Source organism: Syngnathoides biaculeatus, chromosome 1 (assembly GCF_019802595.1).
Source record: "Syngnathoides biaculeatus isolate LvHL_M chromosome 1, ASM1980259v1, whole genome shotgun sequence".
NCBI classification, from domain to species: Eukaryota; Metazoa; Chordata; class Actinopteri; order Syngnathiformes; family Syngnathidae; genus Syngnathoides; species Syngnathoides biaculeatus.
In genome coordinates this window covers 293383-316745 of record NC_084640.1, presented here as the reverse complement: position 1 = coordinate 316745, position 23363 = coordinate 293383, and the positions used below count along the sequence as shown (strand labels likewise).

General features: G+C 42.0%; 1 long non-coding RNA gene across 2 annotated transcripts; it reads right to left on the bottom strand.

Annotated features, from left to right (window-relative positions):
* Window positions 1-210: 210 nt before the first annotated feature.
* On the bottom strand, window positions 211-22571 carry LOC133497807 (uncharacterized). 2 transcript variants are annotated; one of them, XR_009794118.1, is made up of 6 exons: window positions 22185-22571; window positions 20982-21689; window positions 7757-7838; window positions 6317-6418; window positions 1208-1390; window positions 211-827 (listed from the first exon to the last, which is right to left on the bottom strand). It is a non-coding gene; the product is annotated as an uncharacterized LOC133497807 (long non-coding RNA). The 2 variants fall into 2 exon arrangements; XR_009794115.1 differs by lacking the exon at window positions 6317-6418 and having other exon boundaries at window positions 212-827; window positions 22185-22568.
* Between the last annotated feature and the right edge of the window lie 792 nt (window positions 22572-23363).

Genomic DNA, 23363 nt, shown 5'->3' with positions numbered 1-23363 from the left:
AAAGACTGTAATACAGAAACTGCAGAAGCCCATGAAGACTCTAAATTGCCCCTATGTGTGAATGTGAGAGCGTACGGTTTGTTCATATGAGCCCTGGAATTGGCTAGCGACCGTTTCAGGGTGTACCCTGCCTCTCCCCCAGAGTCAGCTGGGATAGGCTTCACCATGCCTGTGACCCTTGTGAGGATAGGCAAGCACATGGATGGGGTTATTTTGAACTGAATCATCTTGAGTGGTGTATGTAATTGTTTGCTCCTCCTCTGTAGTTAAAAAGAATGGCATTACAGAGTGGAGGTGTACCTAATGCTGTGGCCAGTTGATACACAATATACTAGTTTATTGCATGAAGCGAGGATCGTATCAAAGCACACGCGTGTTGGAAGAGCCGGCCGCTAAATCAATGTGGGAGTAAAAGATGGCACGATAAAGTCAAGAAAACAGGCAGATAAGTGTTGCAGCAGACTTCAGGTGGGCCTGACAGAGATACAAGGCGACACAGGCTATTTATCAAAAGCCCCGATTCAAATGCCGCTGCCCTGTGCCCTCCTTCCTGTGATGGATGGAGGAAAAATAATTGCGTGGTTACCTGTCACCGCCGACGCATGTGTGTCCGTCCATCCGCTGATGGACTGAGGAAATAAAGCATGGGTACAGGCCTCTCAAACGCACGACGGGGTCAGACAGTTGAGCAATACTCAGGTGCTGGAGAGTCTGGTTTTGGTGGTAAAATAGCTCCAGACAGACGGCTCGGGTGTCAGTTGTCAGGCGCACCTCAATCTGCACACGCTTGGTGGTTCAGAGATCAGACAGGAGCCATGGAGGTAAACCTGTGTACCAATGCAGATCAGAAAGACAAGGTCATGACGACACGGAGGTCTCAGGTGGAAGATCAGCTAGTTGTGTTATTATTCTTTCCTTGTACACTTATATGCAGACGATAAAGCAGTTTGCAGGAAACATTCCAGACAAGTTTAACTTGACAGCGACCTTATTGTAGTTCAATTGAATGTGGTCTCATATGAATTTAGCTTAAACCCACCACATGGCTGGAGGGATGTTTACAGTGCATTACTTTGTACCACATCCTATTCACTTCTTTAAATGAGAATAAGGAAAAAATAACTTGCTCAAAGCAGATTGTCTTTGCTCGCTCGTCTATTATTATCTATGACATAATATGGCTCAGTGCCAATCACTTCTCTCTTACTATGGTCTCTCACTGGAGGCGGCGTACTAACGGCTGGATGGATGCAATCATGGAAGATTTGTTCTTTATATGTCCACACAGCTGTTGCTCCGTTTCCAACTAAACTGTTGTTTACGTAGCAGCATCAGCACAGCGAGGCCATCAAGAAGTAGTAGAAGCAGACAATATTGCACATCCTGGGATCTGAAAGTTTTTCAGCAGACAATTAAAAACATTCAGAACATCAACGATAGCCATCTAATAAACATTAGAGATGCCTGCGAAGAGCCGAAAGGGGGCTTCAAGAAAATATTGACTGCAACCACAGCACATTTACCCAGCTGCTGTCGAACAGCACATTCAGACCACACAGCATTCCACTGCTTTGCAATTTGAAGCAGTTTATTTTTGAAACTAATTATTTATTAATCCATCCATATCATGTTTGCTGCACTGGGAGCATCATGTAAAGGGGGTGCAAACTTAATCTCCTCTTCTCGCTGTTATTTTTGTTTCCCAGTGAGGATCCTACATAGAGCGTGCAAACTTAATCTCTTCATGTAAAGCTTTTGTTAAATTCTTTTTTAATAAACAAATTGGAAATGTGTCCCTTTCATGAACTGCATATCGATCGAGTCCATGCCAGCCAACCAGCAAAACTTACTTTTAAAACTTTGAAAGCCTGTTGGAACTCAAGACATCTATAATTGATTTAACTAATAAATCCATTGTTATTCATTGTTGAGTTGAGCAGCAAATCATATCTGAGATTCACTTCACTTGAATACAACTTGTGAGGGGGATTGTATTATTTAATATATTACTCCATGTGATATAGAAAATGGGTGACCACTTTGAAAAAATAAGCGCGCGTGATTTAGGGCACACATTTTATAGTTTTTAATATGCATTTTAGACAAATATGACTTTATTTCGAACACGTCACACTGAGGCCTAGATAACGTCAAATACAACCATGACCCTATTAAGTCTTAATATGTATTTTATAGACTGTACATCGAAAGTAACTATAAAACACGAGTCTCTGAATTACTTTTGTAAGACCATTAAAATTGACAATTTAGCATTTTACTAGTTTGACTCCTGTTACATATTGCAAATGAATCCCAAATAAAAAAATATCCAAAATATTTGACATCATCCACATGATCTTAATAATAATTTGGCTAAATCAGCTATTTTAATTAGGTTTCTTTAAAAATGTGTCAACCTCACCATATACCTAAATGCCTGTTTGCAACTTGAGTCAGTTCCTATAGACAGACTGCATGATATTTTATTAATATGGGTAAACTTTTCACCATACATATTAATATTTAACTCCGGATGTTCCTCTCAAGAGACAAGACTGTGTGTGCGTGCGTGTGTGCACGTTTTAATCAGCAGTCTCACAGCCACTTCCAACTTACTTGCAAATTCATAACTTCTCCTTGTTTATGTGCAACATCTTTTTAATAATCTCACAGCGCATGGCGAACAGGATGGGGACGAAGGGGGGATGTTGCTAGAAAAAGCCGGACAGTAATGAGACGACAAGAGTGCGGACATTTTTGCTGACGCCTGACGAATCCTCGAAAAGTAATTAATGATAGGATTCCTTACATCCATCCATACACCTCGCTATTGCTTATTATTTAATTCCTGCTCAGCAGGCATGACGTTCCACCCTTTGCCAAAAAGGTCAAACAAAGTTGAAAGGCAATCAGTCCCCAACCTTATTCTCTCACAGGTGATTTACTTCTTGTGTTTGCATGCAGGGAAGCACCCTGGGGATTTGGGTGGGGAGCGCTGAGCTGCTTCCATGACACTTTGGTCAGGGGGGCTCGTTTATTGGAGTAAAAAATGGCTTGTGGTCGCTTGGAGGGACCTTCATATCGGGGTCAATGATGTGAAACTTTCATTTAAAAAAAATGTGTGCAGTAACAGAAAAAAACGGAATTGGATTACAATTCAAGCAATACTTTTTGTCAAGTCTCAATAACATGGTAATTACTAATGTAAAATACAAATGGGCAAGGCTCACCATGCTGCAGCATCGAAGCACTTTATGGTGCAACAAGGCTCCAGTTCAGACTAATTGAGCTGTTATCTTTATTTGCAGCGGTCACCAGGATATTACAAGCTGCACTGAGTAAGCATTAAAATGGTAATTGAAAAGGTTTTATTAGTTGCAAGATTAATTAATTCGTTTATATGGCCATTCAATGATTGCATCCCTCCAGCAATTTGTATTCAAGTCAGTCAATAAACATTCCGTTTTGACAACGGCCTCACTGTGTCTGCCGAAAATAATGTGGACCTCTCGTGTACCCCCAAAAACTCACTTACATCATAAAATTCTCACATGCACCAAAAACTATCATACCTACCCAAAAAAAATCACTATCACCCAAGAATCTCACACTACTTTCACATACATGAAAACCGTTCCTAAATACACCCCCCCAAAAAAAATTCTCTCACAGACACAAAAGGAACGCTGTCATAGCAGAAAAAACTTTCCATCTTTAAAGTGATTGCAAGTGTGACATTGATGGCATTAACAGATTATAGATGATAAACAAAAGCCCAGGCGTGTATTTATTCATGCAGGAAAAGCAGGAAAATGCAGCGTTTGTGGTCTATGATTAGATTGTAATGAGAGCTGTGCCCTTGTTGCTCCTTGGTCTATTAAAATGCAGGATTTCTTAAATTCATCCATAAAAAGAAAAAAAACTCTAGACTGTTTACATCATTGTGTCTCTTACAACCTAATCTTCTATAATCTAATTATATATTTATAAGGAATACAGTTGCAACTTTGAAACTGCGGCGCAAACAAAGTCACTTTCAGTGGTTAGCGTTAGAAACGCTGAAAAGTACAGCCTCTTGCAAAACTGAGCAACCTACTCAAGTGACATTTACAACCACTCCAAAATATCATGAGGACACTTGGCGCCGACATTAAGCTGCACTTGCTAATAGCGGTAAATGTACAAGCACTCCTACGCGGAAGTCAGTGCACTTTGAGAAGGATCGTTTGGATACGCGCAAAGACGGGTTACGCAGCCAAGTGAGCTTTTTACCGGGAGTAATTCTGCCAGTTGGATGAGGCCAAATGTTACTGGTTTATCGTGGAATAACCTTTAACCCCTTCTCGGGCAACTGCGGAGAAATCCCACCACCGCAAAATAAGAGGTATGGCAGCTAGTGATAGTGTACAGTAGTTCTAATGCAGTAGTAGTAGTAGTAGTAGTAGTAGTAGTAGTAGTTCTAATGCAGAGGCAATCCATTGAGTTCAGTTTTCGTGGAGGCAGGCCAGACGGGCTGGCCTGACAGGGACTGATAACCTTGCTATCATCAGTCTGCATCAAAGCTACGGGGGTCTGTCTGGGTGGTAAGGACGGAGGATGACCGTAATACGAGAGAATACAGAACATCATTTTTTTTCCCATAATACATAAATCAAGAGCGATGTTGTATATCACGTCTGTTTTGCTTTCAACTCTGCTCAAGGCTCTTTATTTTCTTCCTGGTTTCATGTAGCGTATGCCTGAATTCAGTCTGGTTTCTTACCAAAAAAAAAAAAAGGAAAAAAAAAACAAGCAACAAGGAAAAATGGGCATAAATGCTTGGAAATCAGATCAAGTCACTTAAAACAAAACAAAACATATTTACATAGAGGTGTCAAACGGATTTTTGCCTCAGGCCGCGTTGTAGTTTTGGGTTCACTCCGAGGGAGGTTATGACTGTGAAACCATATAAATGCTTCATCGCCTAAAACATTATTGCAGAAAAACAATACATTGATGGATAACCAATTTTGAAGTCAGAGGTGAAAGAAAATAATTTGTTCTGTTACTGTTCTATAAAATATTGTTTCAAAAATGCCAGTGATATTTTAAGATCATTGCACATGAAAATTCAAAAAGGTGTTCCAGATTTTAGTAGGATGTCAAACTCGAGGCCTGGGGCCACATCCGCCCGCCACATCATGTTGTAGCCTGCTAAAGTAAATCATTTTGTCATGGTCCTGCCGGTCCAGCCCTGGCTGAGGGGGTCCCAACACACCGGCGCTGATTAGGAGGCGCCACATCTTCGTTGATTAACACCTGTATTTATAGGACCCAGGGGACAACTGGTCTTCGCCAGATCGTCGCAACTCATGTCCCGTACCTGCACTCCCGTATTCTTGATTATGAACTCTGGTGTACCGACCTCCACCTGTCCTCCTACTAACCCCGTAAGCTTGACGTCTTTGATACTCCTGCCTTCTGTGATCGATCTCTCGTGTACAGACCCCTGCCTGCCCGCGGACCCGCACTCTGCGCCCGACGTCCTTACTACCCCTGCTCCACTTGACTGTCTGCCTGATCCCCGACTTTGAAACGAATAAACACTTTTCCCAAACTGCCTCTGCGTCTCCAGAGTCCTGCATTTGGGTCCACCTCTGTACCGATGGGTCGTGACACATTTTTACCAACTTTCATAATTCTTGCTAAAATCTGCACCAAATTTCCAAATCATCATATATGATACATAATGTGATAATTTTTCAAGCATTTTTTGGTCATCAAACACTGCCCCACTTTGCCCCAACACAAGTGCACGGTAATGATGAAAAATAAAAATATATTCTCATGTACAACATTATTTGGAATATCACATAAAGGTAATTTGTTCAATCTCTGAAACATTTTTCTCATGGGAAATAACGTCAATGAGTTTAATCCATTCCCAAACTCCAAATAGTACGTTCCTATTTTAATTCCTCTTCATGTAGAAACATGTACACCCTGTATTTAAACACTAAAAAAAATGCATAAATTTAAAGCAACTTAAATGTGTATCATTTATCTTTTTGGCCATGGTGTGATGATATCGGAGAGACTCGAGAGGGAAGGAGGAAGTATGACGTCGAAGTCACTTTCCATGATTTGATTCTTCAGTAGATTCTCCATTTCTTGTATTATCTGTGGCCTTTGCTTTGCAAGGATGGATGGATGGATGCTTGTCACCCCTTTTGACAACACTAGCTGTCTTTTATTACATTTTTATTCTTTAGAAATAGTCCAAACAGTCAACTTAGCCTTACAATACCAGTTAGCAAGAGCTGTAACAAACACGTACCCCATTTTCATACTTGGTGATTATCTCCTTTGTTAAATCCAGTGTGGTTCATAACTTTCCTTTTTCTTTTGCTGCTGGTAGCGCTGCTGTCTTTCTCTGGGCCTTTGGCAAAGAAAATACAGATTTTTTTTTTTTTTATTTAATCTTGAGAAGCACTCGTGATGTGCGTGCTTACACTATGACTGCATGCTTGACTCAAAGTGGGCAGTGGCTTGTCTTGGCACCGTTCGGCATCGCTTGGCAACACAATCAACGTATTCAGCTTTGCTCGGGTGTTTGGACTCTGACAACGTGGTCGAACACTAACCTTTTTGTGCTGATTTTTTGGTCAAAGTCCGATTTGTACGACCCCCGAGTCGTTCGAACTCTGAGGTTCCATTGTACAGAAATACATTGACCTTAAAGTGTACCAAAAACTTTCAAAAGTTATTCAAGCGCCGATAAGTCCAGGTTGTGCCAAGTTTCTCCCCCAACGTCAGGTGGGATTGGCTCCAACTCCCCGTGACCCAACACACGATAAGTGGTATACTAAATGGATGGGTGGATACTTAAAATTGTCAATTACAAAAGTTGGATATTAGCCCTCTGCTGGCCAATAAAAGAACCTAAATCCCTCATGGATGACTTTTCCATCTTAGCACCATTTTTCCAATCTATTTTCAATCTATTGCTGCCAAAATGTAATCCACTCTAGATCTTGACAATATTGACCAGTCTGTTGAATTATGTCAAATTCGATCGACCTGCACTCGGGCCATCACATGCACGCGTACAAACTCAAAGTGGTGAAAACAATGCGTCTGAGAAGGCTAATAACTTTGTATAATGTATTCCTCTGCTAGTTCATTTGGATTTTCAATTGTACAAACTCTCGTGGTCTTATATTTTCTTTTAAATATGCGCCTGATATCGAACCAGCACAAAGTAGACACTTTCAATGTCTTTCAATTCCCACCATTGAAAGTAATAACCCCTTTTCATTAGCATCTCATCACTGAAAGTGCGCATTGTGAATAAACCAGACCGATAATGTTCGTCATTATAAACATGTCAGTGCATTTTATCCCAATGGACAATAAAATGGAACCTGTCGTAAAATTAATGAACCCGCAATCAATTGAACAATATATTAAATACAGTGTACGCTTTCTCTGCCATGTCATTTGGTGTCTTCAGCAATGTGGTGCGTAATGACTGATTGTATGTGCTGACTTGGGAATTTTAAAAAAAAAAAGGTTACACCAGGTCTTTTTGTGCTGCAATTTTATTTATTTTTTTGTTCTTTAATTACTTTCCATCCTTCATGCTTGCACACCCACATTTTCACCATCTTCATTACACCCCCCCCCCCCCCTTCTGTATAAAGCCTATAAATCAGATGGTGATAGATTAGCCCCGCTGGGGATGTCCCAACCTAACGCTCGTGCGGGGCTCACTCACCAGATCCGCTCCGTCTTTGTTCTGAACTCACTTCATTGGGGGCGGGGGGATATTTACATGCAGACCCCTGATCCCAGTCATCCTGGTTTGGAAAGGGAAAAGAATAGGTTACATTCAGAGAAACACTCCAAGGACAACTATAACGGCTATTTCCGATGGGACAAATTCCAGGTTGTATTCAGACTCGGAACTCTGGTGGGATGAAGTCCTGCAATTGTCTCTATTTATATTGCGGAGAGGATGGAACATCAAAATAAAGTGTGTGTTTGAGTTCAAGGGGCGTAACGGAGAAAGTAAAGCATATCATTGCCACATGGAAGACGCTTCCATGTCAGTGCACCACCAACTACATCACATTTCACCTTTTGTGCCTCCACTATGGCTGGATCCTTTTTTAAAAATTGCTATTAGTTACACGCAAGTCCTAAGCAGAGGGAATATACAGTGTGCCTGTCAGTAATGTTGTACAGTACGGGTTGAACATACGGTATTTAAATATACAGTCATTCCCGGCCTACAGAGCGAACCTGGTTACAAGCCTCACCGAGTAGATTTTTGTAAAGGAAATACCATTTGGTACATACATACGCTGCAGCTGTGTAAAAGCCACAAGCGCCCACATTGAAACCTTCATTGAAACACAAGATATTTAAGAAAGACGGTACACAGTAAGAGAGTAACGCTAGCGCTAACTCTAATGCCACGCAAACTCTAATGCAAGTACCGCGCTCCCGCTAACTGGGCCGGTTAAAATAAAACTTACCGGTAAATACCACTGAGACGCCAGTAACACAGCAGCAACACAATAGCACAGTGCTAAGAGGGCCAGTAAAAGTCACTTCCTCGGCACATACATTGCACTGGTCTCATTTTTACCTTTTCCGCTACAGTGCCCCCTTGCGGCCATTAGAAAAAATGCACACAGTAGCCGAACCACGATATAAACCGCAGGGTTGAAAACGTGTGAAAAAAGTCGCGGCTTGTAGGCTGTAAATTACGTTATGTTCATGTTTAATTCGCTTATGTGTCACATCTACAGTCAACTGTGTGAAAAATACATAGCTTGAAGAATCCAACTTACGATACTGGCGCAAGGATGACCCAATAAAACATTGCTGTTGTGTTATAATGATGTTTGTGTGAGTTGAGTTCAGGAAAAGGAGTTGGACCGTGCACTTGAAGAGAGTAGGATTTAGACACCTAATACCAATGTTTTCCAACCACTAATGAGCCAGAGCAGGAGAATAAACCCTTTTTTTACAGACCATAAAAAATACAGTGTGTGTGTGCTGCTGCACCATTTGTGTTCAAATATCAGTATTTAAAACATCCTTAAAAAACGCAACATCAATGCTAAATTCAAGAGCTGTTTTTTTTTCTATGTGTCAGTATTAAGTTAGAAAGTTTGTGGTTTGATTAAACATACAAGGTGTAATTCAGAATCAGAATCATCCATCCATTTTCTTTGCCGCTTATCCTCATGAGGGTCGCGGTGAGTGCTGGAGCCTATCCCAGCTGTCAACGGGCAGGAGGCAGGGTACACCCTGAATTGGTTGCCAGCCTATCGCAGGGCACACAAGACAACCATCCACACTCACAATCACACCTAGGGGCCAGTTAGTGTACGATAAATGTTGCATGTTTTTGGGATGTGGGAAGAAACCAGAGTTGCTGGAGAAAACCCACACAGGTATGGGGAGAACATGCAAACTCCACACAGGCGGGTCCAGGATTGAACCAGGGACCTCAGAACTGTGAGGCCAACGCTTTACCAGCTGATTCACCGTGCCGCCCCTTTATTGTCCAAGTGTGTTGCCATACTTATTGCCTTCCGACCCATGATTACAAAAAATTGGCACAAACAAAGAAAAGTGAAAAAACATGAAACAAAATTGCACCCATATTCTCACACTTATTAGCTCATTGCCTTCATCGAGCCCTGGGATGCCTGATCCCCACCCGGATGCTTCACCTTTCCCTCGTGACGTAGTAACACATTTATTTGTTGTCGACAAGCTCCTTTTAGCTCATCTTGAATGCACTTTTATCCCGACACTGTGTCAGTTGTCAACGGGTTGTCATGTAGTGAGGGGCGTACCGCCATCCATCAGATCCCGCCGCAAACACATTGTTCCCTGCCCCACCATTCCAGCCTCTAAAAAAAAAAAAAAATGCTTATCCTGAGCTGAAGATGCCACAAGCAACAAGGTCAACTGCTAACATTATCATTTGGCAAAAAAGGAAGAAAAAAACACAGTCACTCCCTCTGAGTTTTTACTCCAGGCCCACAATAAAAATCCAATATTTATGCAAGTCAGTGAGCATTCACTGTTGTGACAAAGAAGTACTACATTTGACACAACAGGCCGAGTTATGACCCTATTATTAATGTTTCACGACAAACTTTATTTTCTCCACTGGATATTACTTATTACCACCTTTCTGCGCCATGTTGTTTCTCTTTATAGAGCACTCTTATTCTGCTTATAGTGAGTGCTGTCAATTTTGCCCTTCCAAGCCACCATTTATTTTATTCGGCTTATCCAGAGTCAGGTCATGGGGGGCAGCCCAGCAGCTACCCTCTCCCCAACCCCTTCTACCAACCCTTTTAAAAGGTAGCCTAAGCACCTCCCCAGTGTGTCCTGGGTCATCCCTTTTCCCTGTGGGACACCCCAAGAACACCTCAGCAGGTACACTTTGCAGGAAGCAAAATGCCCAAGCTGCCTCACCTGACTCCTCTCAATGCAGAGGATCGGCATTTCTGCTCGGAGCGGAACCCACATGAGCAAGGTTCTCACCCTATCCTTTGGGCCACCGTAGTTTCCGAGTTGTGCGGCTTGAGCAGAGTGCTGTGACTATCAATTCAAAGGAAATGAAGTTTCAAGTGAAGGTTGTGCATTACCATCACGAAACAAACAACTTGACACCGTCAGCCTACAAGGACATTTGAAAAAAAAACACAAATGTAAGACAGATGAGGAATAAAGGTATCCTCGATAACCAGCATGATATACTTTGTTCTTGTTTCAACCTTGTAATTGGATGCATTATTAAATGGTCAAAGGCAGAATGTTACTTTTAGTAACTTGTCGCTTCATTCAACCTTTTTTTCAGCGGCTTTATTGCTTGAGGGTTTAGCAATCGAGGGGAGGGGTGATTTCCTCGAAGAGATCCCCTGCAATTATGTACAATTCTCCGTGACAAGCTATAAGGCTTTTTAATAAATGAAAATAGGAGGAAATTTCTGCCAGCAGACGGGAACCTGGAACCTTTTTGCCGCTCGCCTGTTCAAAGTGTCTCAGTTTGTATTATACTGTGGCGTTTTTCAGGCACTGCTGCAGATAAGAGTAAATAACGCTTTTATTGCCTTGATTCCTCCAAAGATAGACCCGGCGGTGTAATATAGCCACCAGGATATCAGGGGATTGGTGAAAAATAAGGAATGGAACAAGGTATGATGATTCCCCCACCCCAGCCCGGATAAAACAGATGAAACTAAAAGCTTGCTGCAATATAGACCATGAATTCTTCATATATTGAGAGCACAAAGGTAATTTGTTATAAATTAACATTTGAATGATGTTTGTCTAATTAAAAGAACAACACCCAATCAACAAACCTCTTCGTCCTCTTGAGACGAGCTTTAATCAAACATGAAAATGCATGAAGCCTTGCGACGAACGTACAGTCGTGCATTTGCGCCGCGCAAAGCCTCCGCATTAACGCGTGACGTGCTGAACTCCCCGCCCAACACCAGCACCCCATTAGAAGAAGGTCATATGTGACAACAAACCATTTGCCTTCATCACCTCCACCTGCTAGCACACGTACAGTACAGATGACACATATCGATCCGGCAGTAAAACCGCTAAAGACCCGGCATCTAATCAATACTTTTTCCACCACTTTCGAAAAGTCCCTTTTGTGAGAGATCAAGCTCTTAAGCGTTTTGTTTAATATGGGACATCACAGCTGACTGCTTTGTGAAAATACTTTTTTTTATTATAATTATTTTGATATCCTATTAGCATGATAATCCGACAGCCACTTATTGCTTAACCTGACTTCATTTGCGTGTATTTATGACAAAGTGCCATCGTTTTCAAGCCTCTCTGGATCCATTTCCGCATTTCCTGCTTAAGTAATAGCTTTCGGTCTGTAGTTTCGCTACGAATTGACTCAGGTTATCATTTGCCACTTTGGATTGTCATCATGTATATGACATGAAAGACACATTGAGGAACTGAAAACACTACATCATGAAATGCAGAATTGTGTATCTTATTTGGTTCATTATGATTATACACCTTATTTAGGCAAGAAAAACATATCTGAACAACAATAATATTATACTAAATAACAAATACCATTACAAGGATAATCAACATGATCACGTTAACGAATCTTTTTATTACCGTAATCCCTGGCCTACAGAGCGCAGCAGCTGGTTACAAGCCTCACCGGTACATTTGTAAATGAAATATCATTTGGTACATACATACGCCGCAGCTGTGTAAAAGCCGCAAGTGCCCACATTGAAACACGAGATATTTACCAAGAAAGATGGTACACAGAAAGAATTTAATGTTAGCGCGGCGCTAGCATTAGCGCTGGCGTTAGCGCTAATGTTAGCGCGGCGCTAGCATTAGCGCTGGCGTTAGCGCTGCGTTAACGCTAACAGGGCCAGTTAAAATAAAACTTACCAATAAATATCACTGAGACACACAAGTAACATAGCAGGAACACGCTAGCACAGCGCTAACGCTAGCGCAGCGCTAACAGAGCCTGAAAAGGTCACTTCCTCACCACATGTATTCCACCGGCTTCATTCTTACATTTTCCGCTCGAGTTCCTCCTTGCGGCCGAAAAAATGCGCAAATTAGCCACATCACCGCATAAACCGCAGGCATGTGAAAAAAGTCGCTGCTTGTAGGCCGTAAATTTCAGTATAATGATCTTACAGACATGAACTGCATCCGATTTGACCGTGTAGTAGTACCTTGTTCAGCACAGGGCCCAAACGTCCGGGGGCAATTAGCATCCTGATGGCTGTTTTTTTTCAATTAATTAGCGATTCACAACTTAAATCAACACTTCTGCATCCAATAAGTATTTTAAAAGACGAAGCCCTTCCCAGAGTGATGGACTCTGATCCCAACAATTTCAGTGGAATTGTTTAATCCTCCCATTGCGACATGCTGCTTGACAAGGAAATGTTAATTACCCGTTCACATTGTACACATTCTCTTGTTGACTCTTGACTCCAATTTGCACATCAGTGGATTGTGATTTTGAAGCGCCACAATCTTCTGAAGACTTTTTGAGGGTTTAACGAGGCGGGGTGGGGTGGGGTGGGGTGGTCGTCCAAACTTGCTTCAGGCTGTGAGGCACTCACTGCGTGCTCCAAGCCGAAGAGGTTTGTTGTTTGCATGCAATGTTGCTCTGCTTTATTATAGCTTCCAGTGCTTGTGAGGAAAAAGTCCCAGAGATTTCGGTTCCCAGGACGAACAAAGGGGGCATAATAAAGGATATCAGTAAAGGAAAGAGCAGGGAGCAAGCAGCATTGCGTTTACTCGGGAAGAACTAAGTCTTAGAAAAGACATCAAACGCAGATAAGAGTTGCATACGATTAGGAATGTGTGTAAAATGTTGCTTAAAAGCTGGCTTTTGTTCAGTCCTTTGAGGGGACTCTCATATCAGCCCCATGGCCAGTGACCGTCCTTTTTGCTGCAGTGAACATTCTAAGCCACCATGCTTGTCATGACACCCACAAAGGAGGCAGATCAGGAGTTCTTCGATTCAAATTAATAGCGTTACTTTCATTTATGAATTGTTCTGTAATTCTGTAAAATAAAAGAAAATGCACGACTTCAGGCTTTAGCGGGGGAGGGGGACACACAACCCACATTTGTGAAGGTCAAAAGCGCTGTGATACATGACAGCCAAACTGCCGCCTCAGCATTTTAAGCACACATTTCGGCTTCCATGGACTCGGGTAAACATCGGGAAAACGTTGGGAACATCACCTTAACTCACAGGTGTCTGTTCATCTTTCTGACATTAGAGCTCCAGTGTTTTTTTGTTCTTTGAGAAACATTTGTAGCGTTGTCAGTCCTCCAGTTGTCATCAATACATCTGTTCGTACTCCTTTTGTCCCATATCACTTCCTTCTTGTCAAGCGGACACTTGTCATTGGCTCTTCCTGGTCATGTGCCAGTCTGCAGTAGTCCCACATGTCCCATATTTTTCCAATATGACCTCAAAGCACCAAAGCTATTAGCTTGTCAGATATTTTATTAGGCTCATCGTTACACTAAACTGCACTAAATTGTGCAGATTTGTCGTGAGGTGAACGGGATATGGTATGGGGGGGGGGGGGGGTCATTCGAAATTCCAATCATCCAGCCATCCATTATCTGAGCTGCCTATCCTCACAAGAGTTGCGGGAGTACCCTAGACTGGTTATCAGCCAATCCCAATCATTCAAAATTCAGAAAAGTAATTTTTTGTTCCATCTTTCCAACAATAAGGACATCTCTGAAGCAATCAACCAATCAGATGGACGGAAGTCACTCATTCGTCAAAGGAGCATGGCAGTCGGGGAGAAAGTTGACCAGAGGCACCCAAAGGCCTCTCACATTAAGCGACAAAATTTTCTGCTCACCACCTTTCCTTACATCACTTCATGTAGTCGTCCAACAACTGATCCATTATTTTAAACAGTTTAACCCTCCCCCCCTATATTTTTTTTGTGGGGTGGGGGGGTTAGTATGCTGCAGTTCTCCGGTGGGTTTCTTCACTGTAGTTCAATTTTATTTAATGCAGAATAATTTAAATTAGCTCACTAAATTCTTCCAAGTGGCTTTCCCAACACTTGGTTGTGGTATCTGCAGAGTTGAATTACTCTTTAATTCAAAATCAAGGGTAATGCTCAGGGATTAATTATACAGATGACAAATGAGGCCTTGGGATCCCGCAGACCACACAAGTAGAACATTATCCCATTGTAACGGTGTGTGTGGGTCATTGGTACTGGAGGTACCATTGAGTTGCAACTCTTGAGGCAGTGCCCCCAAATCATATCGTTCACCACTGCATCTAATAAAAAAGAGCAGCTGGAAATGAAGACAAATCGATCCCACAACTTATTCCATCAGCGGTCCAATACCACGAGTCCAAGAGGCTGGCTGGGGGTGGTTTGTGGGCACCAGTACAACCATTACTAGCTGTTACATGACATATTTTGTGTCCAGGCACATCCAGGAATAGTGGAGTTGACCGTGCCCCTTTTTTTAAAAGCACGATATTCTTTTGAATGTAGAGTAAGAAAATATGGATGACACGAGTTTATGGGTTGTGAGCCCATGCATCCACATCGCACTTGAGGGATGTGTTACAACACCCATAAAGCATTTGATTGATCACATTGGAATACACAGTAATTAAGGCGCGTCATTGCGAAGGCCTCTCAGCGTCACTTTTGAGCGACAAACTGTAGATATGAGGAATGGCACCGTCACTTGCTGAAAATCTAATTGTTTAATCCATATGCAATTAAATGCACCGCTACCCCCCCGTAGGGTCGCTGACGTAAGCAATATTTGAAAGTCGCCACACTTTTTTTTTTTTTTTTTAATGGAATGCAATTAAACACTGCTTAAACTCAGAACCACATTAATAAACATATTGTATAAGAAGAACTCTGTGGTAGCACCAATAAAACTACATTGAAGAAAATGAGTATCTGAACAGTCAAGAGCATTGAACACGTGCCGTGGCTGGGTCTTTCAACATGACAATGACCCGAAGCACACAGCCAGGAAAACCAAGGAGTGGCTCCGTAGGAAGAATATCAAGGTTCTGGCATGGCTTAGCCAATCTCCAGACCTAAACCTAAATGAAAATCTTTGGGGGGAGCTGAAACTCCGTGTTTCTCAGCGACAGATCAGAAACCCTGTCTGATCCAGAGAAGATCTGTGTGAAGGAGTGGTCCAAAACCCTTCCTGCAGTGTGTGCAAACCTGGTGAACAACTACAGGAAACGTTTGACCTCTGTAATTGCAAACAAAGGCTAATGTACCAAATATTAACAGTGGTTTTCTCAGGTGTTCAAATACTTATTTACAGCTGTATCACACGAATAAATTGTTAAAAAAAATCATGTATTGTGATTTCTAGATTTTTCTTTTTAGATTATCTCTCTCACAGTGATATGCACCTATGATGAAAATTTCAGACCCCTCCATGTTTTCTAAGTGGGAGAACTTGCAATATAGTAGGGTGTTCAAATACTTATTTTCTTCACTGTATCTTTGCAAAGGCAGACATTTTGAATCCTTGTGTCGTACAAAGAAGATAACATTGTAAATGCGACAACAGACCACATTCCAGAAATGATAAATACAATCAAGCCTCCTACAAGGTGAAGAGTAAGACATCTGAACTTTAAAAAAGGGACTGCTGTTGTTGTTGTTGTTGTTGTTGTTGTTGTTGAAGGACATAGCGGGACCCTTTGTCTCCTTCCCAGTCTCCTAATGAATTAGTTTTAGCCAGTTTTGGAGCAAATTATCCTTCCCTCCCCTCCTAATTTTCCAATTTGCTGTGTCATTTATAGCTAATTGAGGGCCGCACAGAGCCGCATTACTCTCACAAATAGGGCGATATAGTTTATTGAAGGTCCGCTTTATACAGCGGTGCTGGTAAAGCAAACATCAATTGTAAGAACATATAGAAGATGGGGGTTTTCCCAAGAGGCTCTTGCAAATAGGCTTTAATTATTTCTCAAAGGCAGTCCCGGGCTTTTGCAACTTGTTCCCTACCACTGCTCATTTTATGGCCTCACTGCTCTTCTTTCTGTAATGAAGATAATTAATGAGGGAAAAATTCTGTCGCCCTGCCTGGAATTTGCATTGCATTTCGTTGAGCCAAATTAAAGAAAATGGGTTTGGTGTTTTTTTTTTTTTTTTTTTTTTTTTTAAACAATCTGCCCGCCTACATTCCTAACCATGTCTTTTGATGTTACCCTGCCCAAAAGAGGGCTAAAATCCATCTTTTACAAATAATATTTTCTTTATGGGTAAAGGTTATTCGGCTTCAGTGAATCTTTGCAGGTACAATAAAAAAGGCTTTACGATTAAAACCTCTTAAAGCACTGACACAGCAAAATGCTGTACAATTAATCAATGATTTATTTTTGCAAAATGTATCCTATTCTCCTTCCTCTAGCTTCTCAAATTTAGCTGACACAGGATCTGCAGGTATCGCTAACGCAGGTAGTACAATGAAGAAAATGAAGAAATGCATAATGTCCGCCTTTAGCTGCATTTTGTACTTGAAGCGGGTTGTGGTGTTTTCACGTCTTACGGCTGTCAACCCGTGACTTAATTAAATTTCCACTGGGTTCTTTAGTGCTTCAATTATAATCACTCTTCACCTGTTTCCGCCGTCATGCAGGATTATTGTCATTACACTGACATTCGTTGAAATTAAATTTTGATTAAAAAGTTGTAAACCAGTTAATAAAAAGTGATGCTTCAACTACCGAAAGAGTGACAATATGACATCTTCCACAATAATTGTTTGTTTCTCATCACATTTAATAGAAAGTGTTTGTATTCATGCCCATGAAGGCGACATTACATTTTGCATTTGTGTCTGCATACATGGAAACTGTAAAGTCAGTTTGAGGAAAAATGGAAGAGGTCAAGACCATGGGAACTTCCTCACTGGTTACAGCCGTGATGTCTGACAGACATTTAAAGGGGAAATCCACTGGTTTGCATTATCAATGTATCCAATAGGTCATGCAACATGTTCTCTATTTGGACAATGTGATGTTACATACTCTCTCATTTAATAGTGTTTTGAGAAGATTTTTTTAATCGACAATTACGAATTTTCAGGGGCGCTGACATTTTCACGAGTCACATGACCTACGTGCGCGGATGTGACATGTTATGTGCCGCAACAAAGGTTAGATTACATGGGACACCATTATGCCCAGGGCTGATTTTTCAGATTTATCCTCATCTGATGAAGAAATAGCACTATCGGTTGATCAGGAAGACGGAGGAATACTTCCATACACAGGCGTGAGCATATGGAAGTATCCCCCGTCTTCCCGATCAACCATCCCGACAAATCAGGGCTGGGCATAATGGTGTCCCATGTAATCGATCCGTACACAGCCGTGAACATATGGAAGTATTCCCCCGTCTTCCCGATCAACCAATACTGCTATTTCTTCATCAGATGAGGATAAATCCGAGAAATCAGTGCTGGGCATAAATGGTGTCCCATGGAATCGAGCCTTTGTTGCGGCACGGTAATACGTCACATCCGCGCACGTAGATCATTTGACTCGCGAAAATTGCAGTGCCCCTGAAAGTTTCTAATTGCCAATAAAGATCTTCTCAAAACACAATTAAATGAGAGAGGATGTAAAATCAAAATAGAGTAGATATTACATGACCTATTGGATACATTGTTAATGCAAACCATTGGATTTCTCCTTTAAGCTTGCAGGGGGGAGGGGGACGCCAATGCTCTCAAGGCGGCTGTTGCAATTATTAAATTATTTTAATCATTCAATTGATGGTTGCATTTTTAATTATGACCACTGCTGCTTCTACAACTACAAAGTATACCCTTGTTGTCCTGATTAACATCAAAATGCATAATCAATTGTGATCGATTTGAGTGCTCCCCCCTCCCCCCCATCCCTTCTCATGCAATGGACTATTCCATTTCTTACTGCCCCTGGGCAGACGAGATTCAGGGAAAGTGTAAGCAGGACAAAGTTGCAAACTTTTGGGGCACGTAGTGAGGGAAAATGAAAAAGGGTTATCTCAGTGCAGCAGAGAAGAGGAGGAAGGAAACAGGAAAACAAACTGTTTTATCAAATCTACCACAGGTTTTTAACATTTTCCGTGTTGATTCCGAGTGTGGACAAATGACAGCAGCAAGCGCTCGATGATCTTGCGAGTTGCAGTAACACTGCTGTTAGTGTCAGCTGAGAAGGATGCAGTAGTGATCAAGTGGAGGGTGATCTTAGAGCTTAGAGTGTCATCAATCAGCAGGTTGCAACAGATAAAGAAGGACTGGAAGAGTCACAGAAAGGCATACAACTCAAACACGGAAAGACTGCAACAAGGTATGGTATGTATGCTGGACAGAGCACTAATTGCCCAATTAGAGGTCATCTCCACATAACACTCTGTTAGAAATAAGAGAAATTGTTTACAAGATCCAGAGAAATTTATTAGTGCAGATAAACTAGGATGTGTCTACTTTGGGGAGAGGCATTTAGATGCACCCTGTGGTAAACTGAGTTACAGCCCCGATTAGGGTAGAGGCCACCGTATAAAGAACTACAGTATTTTGCTTTTATCACACACCTTGCGCCTCCATATACACACACGCACACACACATCACTCAAACCCCTCTGTCCTCACGAGTATGATGTACACATATGTTTTTATATTCCACAACAGCAATCAATATCATGTCCTTTGCTGACAAATTTCTTAGTTTTTAGTGTCGCCCAGGGATCCTCGGAAAAGCTCGTCCCTGCTCCATCAGCAAACCTCCTGCTTCGTTTACTTCGGAGCCTCATTTCCTCAGTTTTGTTTTTTTTTTTTTTTTTTTTTTTTTTTTTTTTTTAAACAGCAGCAGATGTTCTTTTCAATCCCACCTGTCATCGGGGGCCGCCCATCAAAACACCATCAGGACCCTGCTGGCCACCTGACAAACACGTGTCGCGAATGCATGTGTGGGCCTTTCAGTCCCTTTTACAATCCAGTCTGTCGTTTCACTACATCATCACTTTCAAGTGACACTTTTATTTATTTTATTCTTTTTTTTATTTTTTTGCTGACAAACATAGCAAAAGAAGACTGTCAACCCGTGGTTGTTTCGCTATGGATTGAGTGAGAGACAGTAGCAGGCAAGCAATGTAAGCACGTGAATAAATCGATTAGGGGAGCAATTGACAGATGGCTTTTATAGGGGGCCCTGACACGCCGGAGAATTCATTTCTCCAGGAGAACGTGCCCCCACCAGTTTCATCCGTCTTGCCGGGAAATTTGGCATGTTCCCCAGGGTTGGGAGCGCAATTAACCAAAGGGCCCTGGCAGTTGGGGGAGGAAGGGGGTGGAGGGGGGAAATAGCTTTGTTGGGGAATATACACTTAATGGTTACAGGGAAAACCAATTGTGAGGACATTAACTGGAAGAACAAGTGGACAAAATACCCAGAGTTACATAACTTACTACAATGGCACACATTCCAAAATGTTGCAGATACCTACATACTGCATGCTCTTAATTTGGTCATTCACAGAATTTTATTTTCCCTTAATGTCTCAAATTAATCATAAACATGATAATCGCCAGTCGGAGAATGAGTTCCAACCTCCCTCCAAAACAGAAGACCTCAAGACAGATATCTTGAGCCAGATATATTCTTACCAAGACTTATTGTCATCCATATTATTTTCAACTGTTTATATTTGGGGAAAATTGTAAATGCCATTTATCAAGAAAGAACGGAACCACGAGAGCTCCAGTATTTCACCTATCTAGATCACCATAGAGTGACTCTTTAACACGGTCTTAGTACAAAAGTGTCAATTTCCATCCATCCCTCAATTTTCTTAGCCGCTTATCCTCACAAGGGTGACAGGGAGTGCTGGAGCCTATCCCAGCTGCCAATGGGCAGGAGGCGGAGTACATCCTGAACTGGCTGCCAGCCAATCGCAGGGCACATTGAGACAAACATTTGCACTCACAATCACACCTAAGGGCAATTTAGTGTCCAATTAATGTTGCAAATGTTTGGGATGTGGAAAGAAACCAGAGTGCCCAAAAAAAACCCAGACAGGCACAGGGAGAACGTGCGAACTCCACACAGCCGGGTCTGGGATTGAACCCGGGACCTCAGAACTGTGAGGCCAACGCTTTACCAGCTGATTCATCGCGCCACCAGTGTCAATTTTGTTTAAAAAAAAAAAAAAAAAAAAAAAAAACACACATACAACCATCCAGTAAAGACCCACTGACAGCTACTTCTGTTTGACCCACTCTTATATAACATTTTTTCCATATTTGGACAGGATTCTTTTTACATTTTTATAAAGGACAGGTGCCCTAAAGGTTCATTTAAGCTTTAATGCATCAGTTTAGGTGATTTAACTCATGGTTTGAAGTATTTTTCACTTGGGAATTACCTTATGCGTGATGTACTCGAGTAGGGTCGAAGTACCTCGGTATGGTCTCTGCTCCATTCGGGTTCCAGTCCCTCATCCTGCACAGCTCAGTGGATGATTTATGAGGAAGCGTTGCCACGTGACCTCAAAATCCGCCCCATTCATACAGCACCTGTCACTGCACCACTGCCCACGTGCTTAGCCATCCGTGCAATATGGCAATTTTCACCCACCAAAGAATTACAAAAAAAAAAGGATCCAACCCGTTCGGAGGAAAAACTGTGAAGATCCCGCTATGTAGAGCAGGTGTGGAATTTTGCTAACAACAGAGTTGAACTGCATGCACTACTGCCCGCAGCATCTGTCGTTTTTGGAGATATGGCGGATTGTTTTTTGTTTGTTTGTTTGTTTTTGCACGGCAATAGTTTGCACTGATGATCACGTGCTTAAGATGCGGTAAGGGGCCAGAGTTCCAGTCTCACTCCTTGCTAGGGTACACGCATGACAATCAAGCATTTGTGTGCTTGCCTGCGGTGACTCAAGGTGAGGCCTGTTCTGACCAGTCTGCCCATCCCAGGTGAAAACCTTGACGAGCTCTTTGGGCTTTCTAACGAGCTTCTAATTGCCTATTCAGTTGTCCCTGAAGGTCAGAGTGCGTGTTCCACAGCCAGCAGTGGGAGAGGCTGCCACTTTCTGCCAACAGCCGTTACACCACTCACGAATATCCCTCTGTGCAAACAAAGTCATGAAAGGACAAGAGAACTTCAAGCATAAGCAAAAGCAAGTTTACTGATAAAGGAAAAATGCCTCATGGACAACTCCTATGAGGTGGGCGTCACGGTCCTGCTGGTAGAATATTCAAACTTCACACAGAAAGCCTGAAGCCAAGATTCGAACCACCAACCTCAGAATTCAAAGATAAATGAGCTAAGGGCTTGTCCACCATACAGCCTGCTGTGAAATATAAATATAGACAAATACTATAGATGGGTTTTTGTCCAGATGGTCTTACCCTGAAGAAACACATTAATATGTGCCGGTTCCCCACTGTAGTTGAGTAAATAACCACCCCCTGCCACTTTATGAGGAAACAGTGGGTTGAGTATAAACATCATAAGGGTAGAAGAAGCAGATGTCCCCAAGTGAAGTGAGAAACACGGCCATCAACCGGCAGAATAAAGTGGGCAACAAAACATCAGATTCGGAAAGTGTTGACAGACAGACCTGGTGAGGATGAGGCAATCGTCAATCAACCCACAACCGTGATGTCCTTGAGCAGGGCAAACACTATGAACTGCTCCAGTTGCGCCCTGTGTGCTTGCACAGTCCACTCAAATCACGGGTTAAAAGCAGCCCCCCCCAAAAAAAGATTTTTCTAGAATCGGTCCTTAGTTAACTTCATTGACCAAAATAATTTAAAAGCATTAAATTTCAGCTCAGAAAAATAGATGGATGGAATTTACCCACTAGTGTATGAGGTGCGCCTGAATTGTCTGACTTCGGCTCATATGGACATGTTAGCTGAAAATTGGGTGAAAGAAAATATTAAAATTACTGAAATGTGGAGTCAAAAAAGGCATTTATACATGAAAACTATTGAAAACGCTTGCATGAGTCAAATTCCTACAGAAACGTCAAAAATGAATGCTGCCATCTAGCGGCATTTATAGTGCGGTACAAGTAACGCATTTTAAGCTAAAGGCTCCCCTCTAGCGACTAATATGTGTGACTGCAAAGCCACGAAAAAAATGGTTCATTGATATGCAGGCAAAATACCCACATTTACGCAACCATTATTCCAATAATTGTCATACATTCAATGTTTGTGCGCAACTCCTTATTCTATGTAAATGATAAATTAAACTGCTGACAACCAACAAAATATCAGTATAAAAGAACATCTGTTACATATTCTGACCCAGATGACAAAATCCAGGCTTTATCTTGTTAAAAAGTGATGAGGCATAAAAACTAAACACATTTAAAAGTTGCATTTACACATGGACAGTTATCAAGTTGGTGAATTCCCGGTGTTTGATGTAATGGCAAACAAATGCATTTATATTGTGTATTTCCAACACAAATTAACTCTGATTTCCATTATTCAAAGTATATTAAAACTGAGGCAGCAGCTGATGAATGTTGGCCTCACAGTTCTGTGGACCGGGGTTTGAATCCCAATGCCGCCTGCGTGGGTTTTCTCCAGGCACTCCAGTTTCCTCCCACATCCCCAAAACATCCATTAATTGGAGACTCTAAATAGCCCTTGAGTGTGATTGTGTGTGACTGTTGTCTTTCTCCATGTGCCCTGCGATGGGCTGGTAACCAGTTCAGGGTATAACCCGCTTCCTCCCTGATGGCAGCTGGGATTGGCTCCAGCACTGCCACGACCCTCATGACTAT